This window comes from Rhincodon typus, chromosome 31 (assembly GCF_021869965.1).
Source record: "Rhincodon typus isolate 14 chromosome 31, sRhiTyp1.1, whole genome shotgun sequence".
Lineage (NCBI taxonomy): Eukaryota > Metazoa > Chordata > Chondrichthyes > Orectolobiformes > Rhincodontidae > Rhincodon > Rhincodon typus.
In genome coordinates this window covers 15,158,593-15,174,314 of record NC_063362.1, presented here as the reverse complement: position 1 = coordinate 15,174,314, position 15,722 = coordinate 15,158,593, and the positions used below count along the sequence as shown (strand labels likewise).

Below are 15,722 nucleotides of genomic sequence, written 5' to 3'. Positions count from 1 at the left end.
TACCGGCCTGCTCTCACCGCCGACTACTACCGCCGTACCGGCCTGCTCTCACCGCCGACTACTGCCGCCCTACCGGCCTGCTCTCAGTGCCAACTGCCACTGCCTCACCACCCTGTTCTTGCCGCCGAACTGGCGCACTCTTGATCCGTTGCCATTGCACTGGCCCATGTTCGATCCGCCATTGCTGCAGGAAACAGCCAGCGTTCATCTCCTGCCACATGGTTCGTGGTCACGATCCAACTCCTTAGGTAGGTAGTTAAAAGGGCAGGGAGGGAAGTGGGGGGTATGGAATTACTGCAGAGAGGAGTGCGAAGAAGATAAAAAGAAAATAAAAATAAAAGTAATGACTTACCCTGCCACCATCTCACCTCTCCTGATAAAGCTGGATTCTTATTCAATCTTCACCTTTCAATTACTGATCCAACTGGTGTGTGCTACCTGTGAAACAGAGAACAGGATTGGGGACCATGATGTGGAGGTGCCAGTGTTGGACTGGGTGGACAAGGTCAGCATTCACATGACACTAAGTTATAATCCAACTGGTTTATTTGAAAACACAAGCTTTCGGAGTCTTACTCCTTCTTCAGGTGTTATTGAAGAGGTAGTATCAGACACAGAATTTATGTGAAAAATCAAAGGTTCACACCATTGATGAGGATGTACTAAACAAACCTAAGATGTTGTTAAATCTTTAATTAGTTAGAAGTTTTAAATTGATTAATATGTATATGTAAATCCCCGAATTCCTTTGAAGTCACTGTCCTGAGAGAAGTAAAGGTTTTATTAGTGTAAAGAAGTGGTGACAATTTAGGTCAGACAATGCAAATTAGGTGTGAGGCCTTGTTTAGAATCTGTTTGTGTTTTGATTTGGAGTCAGATCAGTTTTATGTCTAAAATAGGAATTTATAAAATGCCACATTAACTGACAGTCTATAGATTGTGCGGTTTTTGAACAAAATAGGATGTATCTTCAAATACAAATTCACCCCATAGACTCACGTGTGCGCGCGCGCGAGTGTGTGTGTGTGTGAGTGAGAGAGAGAGAGGGAGAGAGGGGTGGGGAGAGACTGTGTGTGGGTGTGTAGTTGGGTGGGTGGGGGAGTGAGGATGGAAAGTATATGTGTGGGAGAGAATGTGTAGGGGACAGGGAGAGAGGGGGAGAGAGAGAGAGTGTACGTATGAGAGAGGGAGAGAAAGTGTTTGTGTGTGTGTGTGTGTGTGTGTGTGTGTGTGAGAGAGAGAGAGAGAGTGTGTGTGTGAGAGGAAGAGAGAGAGAGACAGTGTGTGTATGAGAAAGGACAGCAGTTTGACGACATGCAATATCACATCCCGAACCTATTCCTGTATTTAACCAATGCTTGGGCATACACAAGAGGAGTCAGTGCAATCGGAAGCAGGAACTGAGGCTAATTGTTTCCTCTCTCATCATCCCTTTTCCAATGTTCAGAACTACTGAAGGCACTTGTGAGCCTCCACAGGCTTTCCATCCAATTTATAACGTATTGTGCACGTTCACTTTAATTGTGCTGAGTAGCTTTGATCAGTTGACACTGAGCACAAGGAATGTTTGTATTTGGATGTTATGTGACAGGTGAGGAGTGTGTGCTGTAAAACCTGAGAGTATATTTCACTAGCTGAAAGAGCAAGAAATAAGCAATTTTGCTGTTAAAGGCTACTCCTTGCCTTCTGTGCACTGGTCTCTAAGAAGGTTCACAGAGGACGTTATGACAAGAGATTCAGTGTGAAATTTTGGGAGTAAATGCGTTCTTTCTCTCTTCCCATAACTGCTCCTCCAACTATCTCTAATAGACTGTCAATGTAGACTTGTAATCTACAGAATGTGGACACTGCTATGCAGTATATATCTTTTCAATCCTTAGTATCCCCCTCTGTTTTCAGGTTAATGATCAGGAATGGTTCTTATGATTAGCTATGAAGGGACAAACTAGTTTCCTTTTTAGCCGTTTGGATTGGTTGCAACAAAGGTTTGAGTTCTTATCAGCCCAAGCCATTCCTCTCTTCTGTTAAAATCCAATTAACCCATGTTTGCTGTAGCAGTAAGAAGCCAGTCACAAGGTTTCCTGGAGTTCATAAAGACCAAGTTTATTACCTGCTAGCCCTGAGAAAAATAATACAGATGTGACTTCCAACATAAACCTTTGCTCAGTCACTTGGGCCTTCTCACACAGGTACTAAGATTGTAGCCAGTATAAAAGGAGGATAGAAGTGTGTACAGTTCAAAGATCTTTGGATGTCCTTGAGGCATGAGGTTTTAACTTGAAGCTACAATGGGTTAGTTGGCTTCTAGGGCCCTCAGAATTAACAAATATTGTCTTAAAATACATTTTAAGTTCTCCTATTTCTTGATGTTTCTTTACAGTCAGTATCGTCGTTATGCATTTTCTTCTTCAGAGACAGAGGAAGGGAGGGAGGGAGGGCCATCTCCAGTTTTCAGTTCTTTTCTTGTCTGCCCAAAAAATCCTTTGAAATAACAGCTTGATTGTATGGTTCATCTGCTGAGTTGATTGTGTCCAGGCTTGATAATTGTAAGCATTGCTCCCTCAAATGTAAAGGTCTGATAAAGGTATAAACTAGACATGAGACAAGGACCTTGGAGTTGCTGACTGGTGTCATTTGCCTTAAGTAAAATGCTAATCTTAGCTCATGCTGTCTTCTTTTTAATCCTCATCAGTTTCATGAAACTTGGCCATTTCATGGGATATGGGTGTCACTGACAAGGTCAGCATTTGTCACCCATTCCTAATTACCCTTGAACTGAGTGGCTAGATCATTTCAGAGGGTAATAAGGAGTCAACAACATTGCTATATAGTCACATATAGACCAGGTAAGAATGATGGAATATTTCCTTTCTATAGGGACATTAGTAAACCATAAGTTTTTAATGACAATTGATTTTCATTTTCAATGTTCCTTTTATTAATGATATTAAGTTTTGGTGGGATTTGAACCCATGTATTCAAAGGGGTCTAAATTATTAATTCAGTGACATTACCCCTGAACCACTATCTTCCAAGCTGGATAAGGTACAATACAAGGCTTGCTCTCTGATAAATAGACCTGCTCTCACATCTTGCTTCAACTCTGTCTGGATCATAATAACAATGGCAACTTACGTAACACCTTTAGCATTTAATACAATCTAACACCCAAGGCACTTTACAAGGCATTTGTTATAGAGCAAAATTTGACACTGAGCCACATAAGGCAATATTTGAGTAGATGGCTAATATCTAGAGAAAAGAGAGAGGCTTTAAGAGGCCTCATAAAGGTAGGAAGAGAGATAAAGGGGCAGAGAGATTTAGGGAGGGAATTAGAGCTTGATAGTCAAAGGCAAAGCTACTAATGGCAGAGTGATTAGAATCAAGTGTTCACAATAGTCCAAAATTAAATGCAAATCTTTATCTAAGAGGATCATTGCTGGAGAAGATTACGGGGATAAGGAGGAGTGAAGCCATAAAGGGATTTGAAAGCAAGGATGAGAATTTTAAAGTTAGAATCCTGTTTAACTAGAGCCAGTGTAGGCCAATATGCACAGGGGTGAAAGGTGCATGAGACTCTGTTAGTCTGTTTTTCTTTTTAACTCTCTTGCTCTTTTTTTATATTACAATAACCAGTGCACCTTAACCCCAGCATTAACCACTCTTGGGTACTCAATAGGGAGTGTAGAGAGATATTTACTCATATCTAATGTGCAGTAATGTTTCTGGGAGAATTTGATTGGTCAGTTTAGAGGGAGCTTTACTCTGTGTCAAACCTAAGTTATATCTGCCCTGGAGTGATATGTGCTGATAACAAGGTTAAAACTGGAAAACCTTTTATCCTCAGTTCAGTAAGTATAATGATTAAACATTGCTGGAAAGAGACACAAAATCAGATTCTTTTGGTCCTGTATTCATCATGAGTGGGGCACAAGCAATAAAGCTTTACTATAATGCTGACAAATATAACATCAGAGGAGGGTGCTGATTGGGTAGTCCATGGTTGGTATACAGATGGAGTAGAATCTATTAACAGTCAACAAAAATAGAAAGTGCTGGAGAACCTCAGCGGGTCTGGCAGCATCTGTGCTGAGAAAAGCAGAGTTAATGTTTCGAGTCCAGTGACCCTTCATCAGAATTGTTCCAAGGGAAGCAGTGTGCACAGGTTCTTTTTGTCTACATGGAATAGGGTTCAGTTAATGAATATACCTGTATGTAGCTTCTAGCACATGCAAATGAAACACATTACAAGCTCAATTGATAATCTTAAATCCATTAGTTGTATAATTCTTATTACTGTCTGGATTTTTTTTAGAAAATATTGTCCAGTAGTAAAATTACATCTGGTGCTGGATATTATGTCATGAGTTTTGCAAGTGTCATGATCCACTTGGGGAAGTATGCTGATACATGATCCCCACTACTCCTGGGGTCGTCACAGAGTTATAAATTTAATCAAATTACTCAAAGACCTTGGATTACCTCAAGTTAGCAGAGCACACTGACAGGTTTCTATAATTAACGTGACTTACTATTTATTACAAATAACCAATTCTAACCACAAGCAAACAAAATATAAATTATCGATTTATATCTATAATAGCTGAAACTCTAACTCCTTCTTAAACTTTCACACACACATGCAGATAGACACAAACAAACAAAAATGGATATCATGATTGTAAGAAATATATTGGAGAAACACAATTCAGGAGCACCAGTTTACAAGATTGAATGTATTGTCCTTCTTGCTTCTCCAAAGTAGTTCTGATCTCTCAGTTTTGTATCCAGGTCCTTTCAGTTCTTTGCTGACGATATAGGGAGGGTTTCACACATTAATTGTTCAGTCTTTCAGTCACTGATTAAGGCAACAGCTTATACCAAATGGTGGGAGAGATTAGCTGAGAGATCAGATTTTGGTGACTTCACTGCAGAGAGAATAAAGGAGAGATACAGTCTCTTGCAGCCGTGAGATCTTTTGCCACTGTATTATTCACATACAAGCTATCCACCTGCCCAGGACACAGAACAGTTCTGAGGAAGGGTCACCGGACCCAAAATGTTAACTCTGATTTCTCTTCATAGATGCTGCCAGACCTGCTGAACTTTTACAGCAATTTCTGTTTTTGTTCCTGTTTTACAGCATCTGCTGTTCTTTTGGTTTCTATGTAAATTGGTGTTCCCTTTGAAATTTTTGCTTCTTGCTTCCCAATCCTGATGAGTGCAAGACAAAAAACTTCAAATTTGAGTCTCTTTTTAGCATTGTTTAAGTTCTTTCGTACCAACCAAGTATCTGGGTTTAATTTTCAGTCAAAAACTAAAGTAAATACAATTAGGAAAGCATCCTAAGATGCAGAGAGAAATTTTTTTTGTAATCCTGAAAGATTTTATTCTTATTCCTCCAAAATCCTGAATAGGATTTCTTTTAAAATGACTTGTATCCTAAAAACTCTGAGGTAACTTCATAAGCAGTAGAATTGAGATCCAGCAGTATGTCAGTGTTAGTCTTTCAGGCAAGCTGACTGGGTTGAAAAAGGTTTTCAATTTTACTCTGGAAAGAAGCTGACCACAGTTGATTGGATATATGAATCTGTCCTTGACCCTCTCCTGAGTGACAAGTTGGGTTTTGCACAGGAGTATTTCATTGCTCATCATCACACAGTCCTTTGTATGCACCTGGAGATTTAATAATCGAGATTGTATACTTTTGTGTTCACATTCTTATCAGTTTAAGATGAGGTAAAATTTGATGTCTTGTCCTGAAGAGTTCTTGCTTCATTAGAACCTGAGAGATATACACATTCCCTTGCCCCCTTAGACTTATGCTGAATTTGCTGATGTGAACCAAAGCATCAAGAACTGCCCTCAATGATCATATCAACCAAGCTTCCCATTCCTGCCTGATGCGTATAGTTTGTGCTAGTGGCCAGTAGTTGTTGGTCACACAAGTCCCACACAGGCAGCACTGACTTCAGAGTGCACCCAATGTCAGGGGTGCAGAGAAGGTGAATTTTGAGTTTGAATTCTTCAGTCTCCACCTCCTGACTCTAGAGCATTTTGTTCCTGAATTCATGATGTGAAGAGGAGCACAAATGCAATAATTAACAACTATAATTTGCTAGCATTCACATCGCTTTCCTGAGATTTAGCGAGAGATGTGAACATAAATGTCAAGCTTTCAACAGCTTATTCACATATTGATGCAGAGGTTGCTGCAGTACAAGCTCAGTGCTTTGCATGTTTTCATATAATTATACGTGTTTGCCTACATAACAATAATCACCATACTCTAAATACAAAAAATCATTTTTTGTGTAGAGGTATTTGAAACTTGTCGGCTAAATGCAAAGTGGTAAATAAATGCAATATATCTTTATTGTATTGGTACAGCAAATAGCAGGCATATTTGCAATAAAATTTAATGTTGCTTTGTAGTACATCTGTATTTGAACTTTATCTTCCAATGTTTGTCTCCTGTCCTCCCATCTTATCCTGACTCTTGCAGGGTAGACTTGAACAGTTTGAGCAGTAGTCCTTAGATACCTTGCTTGCATAGGCCTGTCTTTTCAGGTCACAGTATCAAGAATGGAAGAATTTGGAAGGGCAAAATGTGTTGGCACAGGTTTGAAGGGCTGAAGGACTGTTTCTGTGGTGCATTGTTCTTTGTTCTAATGATGCAGCACATATAAAGGCCACTCAGCCCATTCTGTCTGTGCTTTTCTAAAAAAAACCCGTTTAATTAATCTGACTGTCCTGTTCCTTCCCTATAGCTCTATGTTATTTTCCCCATCAACTGTTTATCAAATTCCCTTTTAAAAGTTACTATTGAATCTTCTAACATTTTTCACACAGCTCATTCCACTTTATAACGACTTGTTGTATAAAATTATCTCCGTCCTCTGCCCTTGACACACAGTTCCCTCTTTTGCCTATCACTCTAAATCTGTGTCCTTTGGTTTCAGACCCTTCTGCCACTGCTCACAATTTTTCCTTATTTGATTAATAAAGGACATTATAACCAAACCTGATGCTGCAAAAAGGCTCATGCAGAAGGCTGGGTAGTGTGCAAAAGCCGGAAGCCTGGGGCCAGATACAGAGTTCTATCATCTCACTGTTATTTATGTTCCTTTCTTTTTTCTAATTAAAACCCAACTGCTGGTAGAGATCCTAATTTCAATATGTGATGCCTTAAGTGAGAGTGACTTATAATGTATAGCACATGATAATGTCATTCCAAATAGCCCATTGTGCTTCATACACAGTTGGGTAACTTTTGAAATGTTGTTCACGCCTTAAGAAGGACACATTAAATTTGCAGGATGGGGTTTGTGGGGTGTTGCAAGCAGTGTTGGGGTGGGGTGGATGCAATGCAGAATCAACAGATGGTACAGAGTCTAAAAATTTAAATAATGAAGACACTTTGCACATACTAGGCTTGTATTCCCCAAGTAAAATAGATTGAGAGATGGTGGTCTTGTGATGCATTAATCGTGTTCCTACCTGGAGACCAGAATGCCTGGTTGAAGTCCTACCTGCTCTAGAGGTGTGTCATAATATCTCTGAACAAGCTGATTAAAAATATCTGTAAGATTAAGGAATGATCTAATTGAAATGTTTAAGGTTATTGAAGGATTTGATAGGATAGAAAAATGAAATTATTTCCTCACTTACGATGTGTCCAAAACGAGTATACATAATTTTAAAATCAAAATGGGGTATTCAGGGATCATATTTGAGAGTCTTCACACACAAATACGGTGGAAATCTAGAACTGTTTCCCATTAAATGCTGTTGAGACTAAGAGTCATTTGAAAATTTTAAAACTGAGATTATTAAATTTTTGTTTGACAAGAATATGATCAGCTACAGAACCAAGGTGGCAAATAAAGCTAAGGTTCATGTCAGTTGTGATTGAATTAAATAGCGGAACAGATTCGAGGAATTGAGTGACTTGTTGTCGGATAAGCAAATGTGGTAGTCATTTTACACACAGCAAGATTTCCCAGAAGGCAATAAGGTTTCTGGCCAGTTAGTTTATTTCCGCTGGTGCTCATGAGTGAAAAATGCCTACACACCCGAAAAGCACCTTGCTTTTCTTAAAAAAATAAATTTCAACCTGTCCAATATACGTATAAAATCACTGAAATGAACTTTTGGAAAATCTTTGTATTTATGGTGTTTTCTGTCCTTTTAAAAAATTTTTTAAACATTAATCATAATAACTGCATAAGTGGCTATATCTGGGAGATGCACGTCAGGACATTCAACAACTGAAAGAGAAAAGACAGGTTCATGGTTCAGGAGCATTTGAAAATGACAGACAGAGCGAGACCCGATTGACCATCAAGCCTGCAACACTCTTCATCATGGCAACTAATGATTACATTGCTCATGATCGTCCATCTCCCAGTTCTGGGTCACCACGTGTTTTCCTGGGTGACATAGAAAACAGTACTGGAAAAACAATAGGCCAATGCAAGAGTGAAAAACACCATCAATGTTTTAACAAAGGTCTAATTTGGCAATATTTACCAGCTTTTTCTGTCTGAAGTCATTAGAGATCTGCTCTGTATTTCCAGCACTTTCTACACTTACCTATAGGTCAAGGTCTTGCTTGATAAAATACTATCTCAAGATGGCTGCAATTTCAGTTCCTTTCCACTTTTATGTAATTATGTACACCAGATGATTCAGAAGCAGGACTGTGCCCCATGAACAGTTTGGTTGGCACTGATACCTGCCTGGCCTTCTCAGCCACTTTTCTGAATGCATTTGCAAACATTTCCTAATTAACACTGGGATACTTGTTTGACAAGTTTTTACATGCTTAAAGTCTAAAACAGTGGTCTGACATTATCCATGTGATTCTGCCTTTACTTTGCTCTGCAAGTGATTTGTTCAGCAATTTTTGAGAAACTCAGTCAAACAGCACAAGATTTTCCCCATTGTTTCTCACTTTTATTTGTAGGCCAATAACAGAATAAAGCTATCTTTACACTTACCCATTAAACTGTCCCAAAGCATGGGTTAGATAAGGAGTAAAATCCCTTCCACTACGCCTTAGCCTTCAACCATTTCGGCTTATTTGAGTGAAACTGCTAGTCAGTTACTGATGTTAGTGTTGCAACCCCGTGGCCCATATCATAAGCCCATTTCACATAGTACCTTGTGATCAGCTGGCAAAGGAGAGTTTTAATTAATAATTTGGAGGGGAAAATGCTGTGTGGTAAATTATATTAGAATAATACTCTGTGGAAGGAGACCATTCAGATCATTGTGCTGCTTCTGTTAGAAAACTATCCAATCTGTCCCACTTTATTGTGGTGCGTTTACTATATCGTTAAAATACACAGGTGAAGGGCTATGTTTTATTAAGTACCAAAGAGACTGTTGGGCCATATGAGTAGTAGGCAAGGAATCCGACATACAGAATGCTTTATTTTGTAAGTAAGCCAAGTATCAAAAAAGAATTAGTGTTTAGTTTCATACTTCACCAACTGGTGTGGAATCAATTTAGCACCATTTACTCAGTTCTTTCTCTAATGCACAGCAGCTTTTTCTGCTATTAATCCAATTCCCTTTTGAAAGTTAGAATATGCTAAAAATCATAGATCTGCCCCACATCCTATTAGCTTTTCAGTGGTAAATTGCTATGTTTGCACTTCTAATGAAAATTACCTATGGTAGGTTTATCAAAATAACCAATTCCAATGAAAGTAAGCAATAGCACCTCTGGCTGGAAGGAGTAATTGTAGCATTTTTTTTATGAACGTGGACACAATGAAAATATATATTTTTAAAAATTGTGTAAATTACTTTAAAACATTTATAGCATTCAATTACATCCACTTGTCCCAATCTAATTAGCCCTAACCATGCAACTGTATTTCACCTGAAAGACACAGTCTTCCTGTGCAGTGCAAAGGAGGATTAGCTAGTAGCACTGATTCTGAGCATTCTGAAAAAGTTTATTGAATTTGTTGGCTTGTCAGAGGTTTCCTCTATACAGCAATACACCTTTGCCCATAGTGGAGAAAACCCTGTAATACATTGTGTCAGAAGAGATGCTGTAGAATCACTCGAGATGATTAAAAGGCTCTTGAATTTGTCATTTGTTTTCCACACTATTGACTGTTCCCAGCCTTTGAGTGTTTTCAGGTACTGAAAATTTGATTTGTAATGAAGAAAAGGAGAATCATCGTCAAGGATGAGTTGCCAGAGAGTTGGCTGTCACAAGATTTAAGACTACATAGCACTATAATAATAGCATAATTAAGTTACTGCTTAGACATGTAGGATGTAGGAACCACTGGATTCAAATTGTGTTGTGTGCAGTGTCAAGTCTTGAGTTTCGTCTAAGATGATGAATCTAACAGATTTAAATTTTGTACGCCTCAATAACTTGTTTGCTTAAAGTGAATTTCTGAAGAGTCATTAAATCAGGAAGGGTCACAGACATGACCCTGTTTTAAGTGGTGAGTGAGCTGATCTCCATTTTGGTTACGGAAGGATCACTATATTAAGGAGAGGGATGGCAGCTTGCGATCACTATTCTGTGACCCCCTCCATAATGCTTTCGTAGACGTTTGGTTGAGGTTAGAACTGATACTGCTTGACGAAGCCTTAACTGAGTAAAACAGTCTGTCAGCATTCACAGGGTGAGCACATACATGAGGAACAAGCATTGGAGAGAACCATATCCAAAGAGGCTGAACGCAATAAAATTAGATGGAAAATAATAAATTTCATTTGTTTCAGTGTAAATCTACTCAGCCTGTAAAAATTAAATGGCACAAAATACTGTGGCAAAGGTTTGATGTGCCCTGAATTAATCTTATAAGATTTTCTCTTCAAGCTTTTGGTCACTTAGAGTCATAGAGATATACAGCAAGGACACAGACTGTTTGGTCCAAGTCGTCCATGCCGATCAGATATCTTTTTTAATCTGGTCCCATTTGCCAGCATTTGGTCCATATCCCTCTGAACCCTTCCTATTCCTATATCCATCCAGATGCCTTATAAATATTGTAATCGTACCAGCCTCCACCATTTCCTCTGTCAGCTTGTTCCATATACGCACCACCCTCTGCATGAAAAAGTTACCCCTCAGGTCCTTTTTAAATCTTTCCCCTCTCACTTTAAACCTATGCCCTCTAGTTTTGGACTCCCCATCCCGGGGAAAAGACCTTGCCTATTTACCCTATCCATGCCCCTCATGGTTTTATAAGCCTGTATAAGGTCACGCCTGAGCCTCCAATGCTCCAGAAAAAATAGCCCCAGCCTATTCAGCCTCTCCCTATAGCTCAAGATCTCCAACCCTGGCACATCCTCGTAAATCTTTTTTGAATCCTTTCTAGTTTCACAACATCCTTCCGACAGCAGGGAGACCTTGTGATAAAAAGTTTGACAAGTCAATTTATTTGATAATGTTTATTTGAAGCACCTTATACACTTTGCTGTGTTAAAAGCATTGTTATATACCAATGACCAAGAATATCATCACCATATGTCCAGTCAGATTAGGTCATTCTTTGAGGTTGTTGCTTTACATTGTTTGCCATGACCCCATTTGCAGGAGGAAAGAGAATCTTTTGTACAAAATCAACACCATTTGGATGAAAAGGCATAGTGTAAGTAAGAACAAAAATGCCTGAATTTACAGATTAGGTCAGTTGATGTCTGAAAGGGTGGAAAGGCAAGTTAACTTTCAAGCCAGAAGCAGGGTCTTTCCTTGGATTCATTTATCAGAGTCCAGCTACTGCTTCCTTATAACATCAACTTTTTTGTTGAAGAAGTTTGACAGAATTCTTTCCAGCTGCACAAAATTTCATTGAAATTTCTACAAGAGATGTGTGCACAGTGGGAAAAACGTGAGTTGTAATAGATTTATGATATATTATTATATTTTCAGCGTAACATATATATGCTGATTCTTGGATTAAATCAGGGGAGAATGGTCAAATTAGGGGAGAATGGTCAAATTAGGAATACAGGGTTTAATTTTAGAGAGAATATCTTTTGGAATTCTCACGATAAAATGTTAAGATCGTTATTGCAGACTTAAATGGAACCCAGTGACACCAGACATTCCATTTTTAGTAGGCTTACCAAAGAGACTTGCTGCTCAATAATCTCACTGGCATCATTGTTCAAATGCATATCAATCTATCTTTATGGATGTTCTTATTTTTACTTATTCATTTTGTGGGATGTGGGCATTGCTGGCTGGGCCAGCATTTATTTGCCCTTCCCTAGTTGCTCTTGAGAAGATGGTGGTGAGCTGCCTTCTTGAACCGCTGCAGTCCATCTGCTGTGGGTTGACCAACAATACCATTAGGGAGGGAATTCCAGGATTTTGACCCAGCAACAATGAAGGAATGGTGATATATTTCCAAGTCAGGATGGTGAGTGGCTTGGAGGGGAACTTGAAGGTGGTGGTGTTCCCATATATCTGCTGCCCTTGTCCTTCTAGATGGAAGTGGTCTTGAGTTTGGAAGGTGCTGTCTGAGGATCTTTGGTGAATTTCTGCACTGCATCTTGTAGATAATACACACTGCTACGACTGAACATCAGTGGTGGAGAGAGTGGATGCTTGTGGATGAAGTACCAGTCAAGCTGCCTGCTTTGTCCTGGATGGTGTCAAGCTTCTTGATTGTTGTTGGCGCTGCAGTCATCCATGCAAGTTAGGAGTATTCCATCACACTCCTTACTTGTGCCTTGTAGATGGTGGACACGCTTTGGAGAGTCAGGAGGTTAGTTACACGTTGCAGTATTCCTATCCTCTGACATGCTGTTGTAGTCATTGTGTTTATGTGGTGAGTCCAGTTGAGTTTCTGATCAATGGTAACTCCCAGGATGTTGATAGTGGGGAATTCAATGATGGTAACACCACTGAATGTCAAGGGGCGGTGGTTAGATTGTCTCTTATTGGTGATGGTCGTAGCCTCGCATTTGTGTGGCACAAATGTAACTTGCCACTTGTCAGCCCAAACTTGGATCTTGTCTGGATCTTGTCACATTTGGACATGGTGTCTGAGGAGCTGCAAACGGTGCTGAACATTGTGCAATCATGGCAAACTTCCCTTCTTCTGACCTTATGATGGAGGGAGGGTCATTGATGAAGCACCTAAAGATGGTTGGGCTGAGGACACTACACTGAGGAACTCCTGCAGAGATGTCCTGGAGCTGAGATGACTGACCTCCGACAAACACGACCATCTTCCTATGTGAGAGATAGTAAGAACTGCCGATGCTGGAGTCAGAGATAACACAGTGTGGAGCTGGAGGAACACAGCAGGCCAGGCAGCATCAGAGGAGCAGGAAAGCTGGCGTTTTGGTCGGGACCCTTCTTCAGACAGTAATTGACCAGGTTGGTTTTGTCTTGCTTTTTACATACAAGACATACTTGGACAATTTTCCACATTGTAGGGTAGATGCCAGTGTTGTAACTGTACTGGAATAGCTTGGCAAGGGGAGCGACAAGTTCTGGAGCACCAGTCTTTGGTACCATTGCTGGAATATTGTCAGGGCCTGGAGCCTTGGCAGTATCCAGTGTCTGCAACCGTTCCTTGATTTCACGTGGAGTGAACAGAATTGGCTAAAGACTGGTATCTGTAATGCTGGGGACCACTGGAGGAGGCTGATATGGATCATCCACTCAGCACTTCTGGCTGAAGATCACTGTGAAAGCTTCATCCTTATCTTTTGCACTGATGTGCTGGGCTCTTCCATCATTGAGGATGGAGATATTTGTGGAGTCTCCTCCTCCAGTGAGTTGTTTAATTGTCCACCACCATTCACAACTGGATGTGGCAGGACTGCAGAACTTAGATCTGTTCCGTTGGTTGTGGGATCGCTTAGCTCTGTCTATCACTTGCTGCTTATGCTGTTTGGCGTGTAAGTAGTCCTATTTGGTGGCTTCACCAGGTTAACACCTCATCTTCAGGTATGCCTGGTGCTGCACCTGGCATGTTCTCCTGCACTCTTCATTAAATCAGGGTTGATTCTCTGGCTTGATAGTGACTGTTCAGTGGGGGATATGCCGGGCCATGAGGTTACAGATTGTGCTGGAGTACAATTCTGCTGCTGTTGATGGCCCATAGTGCCTCATGGATGCCCAGTCTTCACTTGCTTTGAAGTCTGTCCCATTCAGCACAGTGATAGTGCCACACAACATGGTGGAGGTTATTCTCAATGTGAAGGCAGGACTTCATCTCCACAAGGACTTGTGCGGTGGTTGCTCTTACTGATTCTGTCATGGACAGATGCATCTGCAGCTGGCAGATTGGTAAGTATGGGGTGGAGTATGTTTTTCCCTTTTGTTGGTACCCCAATGAACTGAGTGAAGATGGTATGTGGTAAGCAGCAGGAGGTTTCCTTGCCCATGTTTAATCTAAAGCCATGAGATTTCTTGGGGTCTGGAGTACATCTTGAGAATCCCAGAGCAACTCCCTCCCGACAGTATACCACTGGGCCGCCACCTCTTCTGGGTTGATGAGACAGGACATATCTAGGAGTGGTGATGGTCATGTCTGGGACATTGTCTAAAAGGTATAATTCCGTGAGTATGACACTGCCAGGCTGTTGCTTGTCTAATCTGTGAGACAGCTCTCCCAATTTTGGCACTAACCCCCAGATGTTACTGAGGAGGACCTTGCCGTGTCAACAGGGCTATTTCTGCCATTGTCTTTTCTGATGCCCAGGTTAAAGACAGACGATCTGTCCAGTTTCATTATTTTGAAATATTGTAGCGACTGGTACAACTGAATGACTTGCTAAGCCATTTCAGAGGGCAGTTGAGAGTCAACCACATTGTTGTGGGTCTGGAGTCACAAAGCGACCAGACCAGGTGAGGATGGCAGATTTCCCTTCCTGAAGGACCAGATGAGAAGCAGGTGGGTTTTTCCAACAATCAGCAATGATTTCATGGTCATCAGTAGATTCTTAATTCCAGAATTTGTTTAATTAAGTTCAAATTCCACCATCTGCTGTGGGGGGATTCGAACATGGGTCTCTAGAACATTACCTGAGCCTCTGGATTAACAGTCCATCGATAATACACTAGGCCATCTCCTTCCCTTGCCATTTCCACTGACTCCAGTGACATTCCTGACGATTATAAACGCTGTGTGATTGCCACAATTATACCCCCTTTTCTCACAGGCAACCCCAACTGTAACTTTTTTGCCAAGTCGAAAAGCCAATTTTCTCAAATTTTTCCCTCCTAAATTAATTGATACTTTGCTGACATATAGATTTTCAGACAGCTTTTGGGATCTAATGATTGTAGCTTCATATTTTTCAAATGTGAGACTGCATACAAAATTGACAGGATATTCAATGGTGTGTGGAAAGGATAGACATAATGGACAAATCTACTGCTTTCACCTGATGTGTAGGCAGATGGACAGATATGTAAACAGTCACTGATATGTAGGGGCAAACAGGTATATATACACTAAAACAGGCAAAAGCATACATTTCTGTACCCCCAGACAGACACTGACATAGGCTGCATGTATACATAGAGAGGGACACAGAAATATCTCTCTCACACACACACTCACTCACTCATTCACTCACTCACTCACTCACTCTCTGTCTCACTCACTCACTCACTCACACACTCACATTCACACACTCACACTCACACTCACACACTCACACTCGCACGCACTCACAAACACTCACAGTACCTACAGAGAGAGACACACACAGACAGA

The 15,722-nt window shown here is 40.5% G+C and overlaps 1 protein-coding gene across 1 annotated transcript in view; it reads left to right on the top strand.

Moving 5' to 3' along the window:
- Positions 1-15,722, top strand: part of LOC109933983 (calmodulin-binding transcription activator 1-like) — a 1,079,584-nt gene that overhangs the window by 458,600 nt on the left and 605,262 nt on the right. The gene's annotated exons all lie outside the window — the stretch shown is intronic.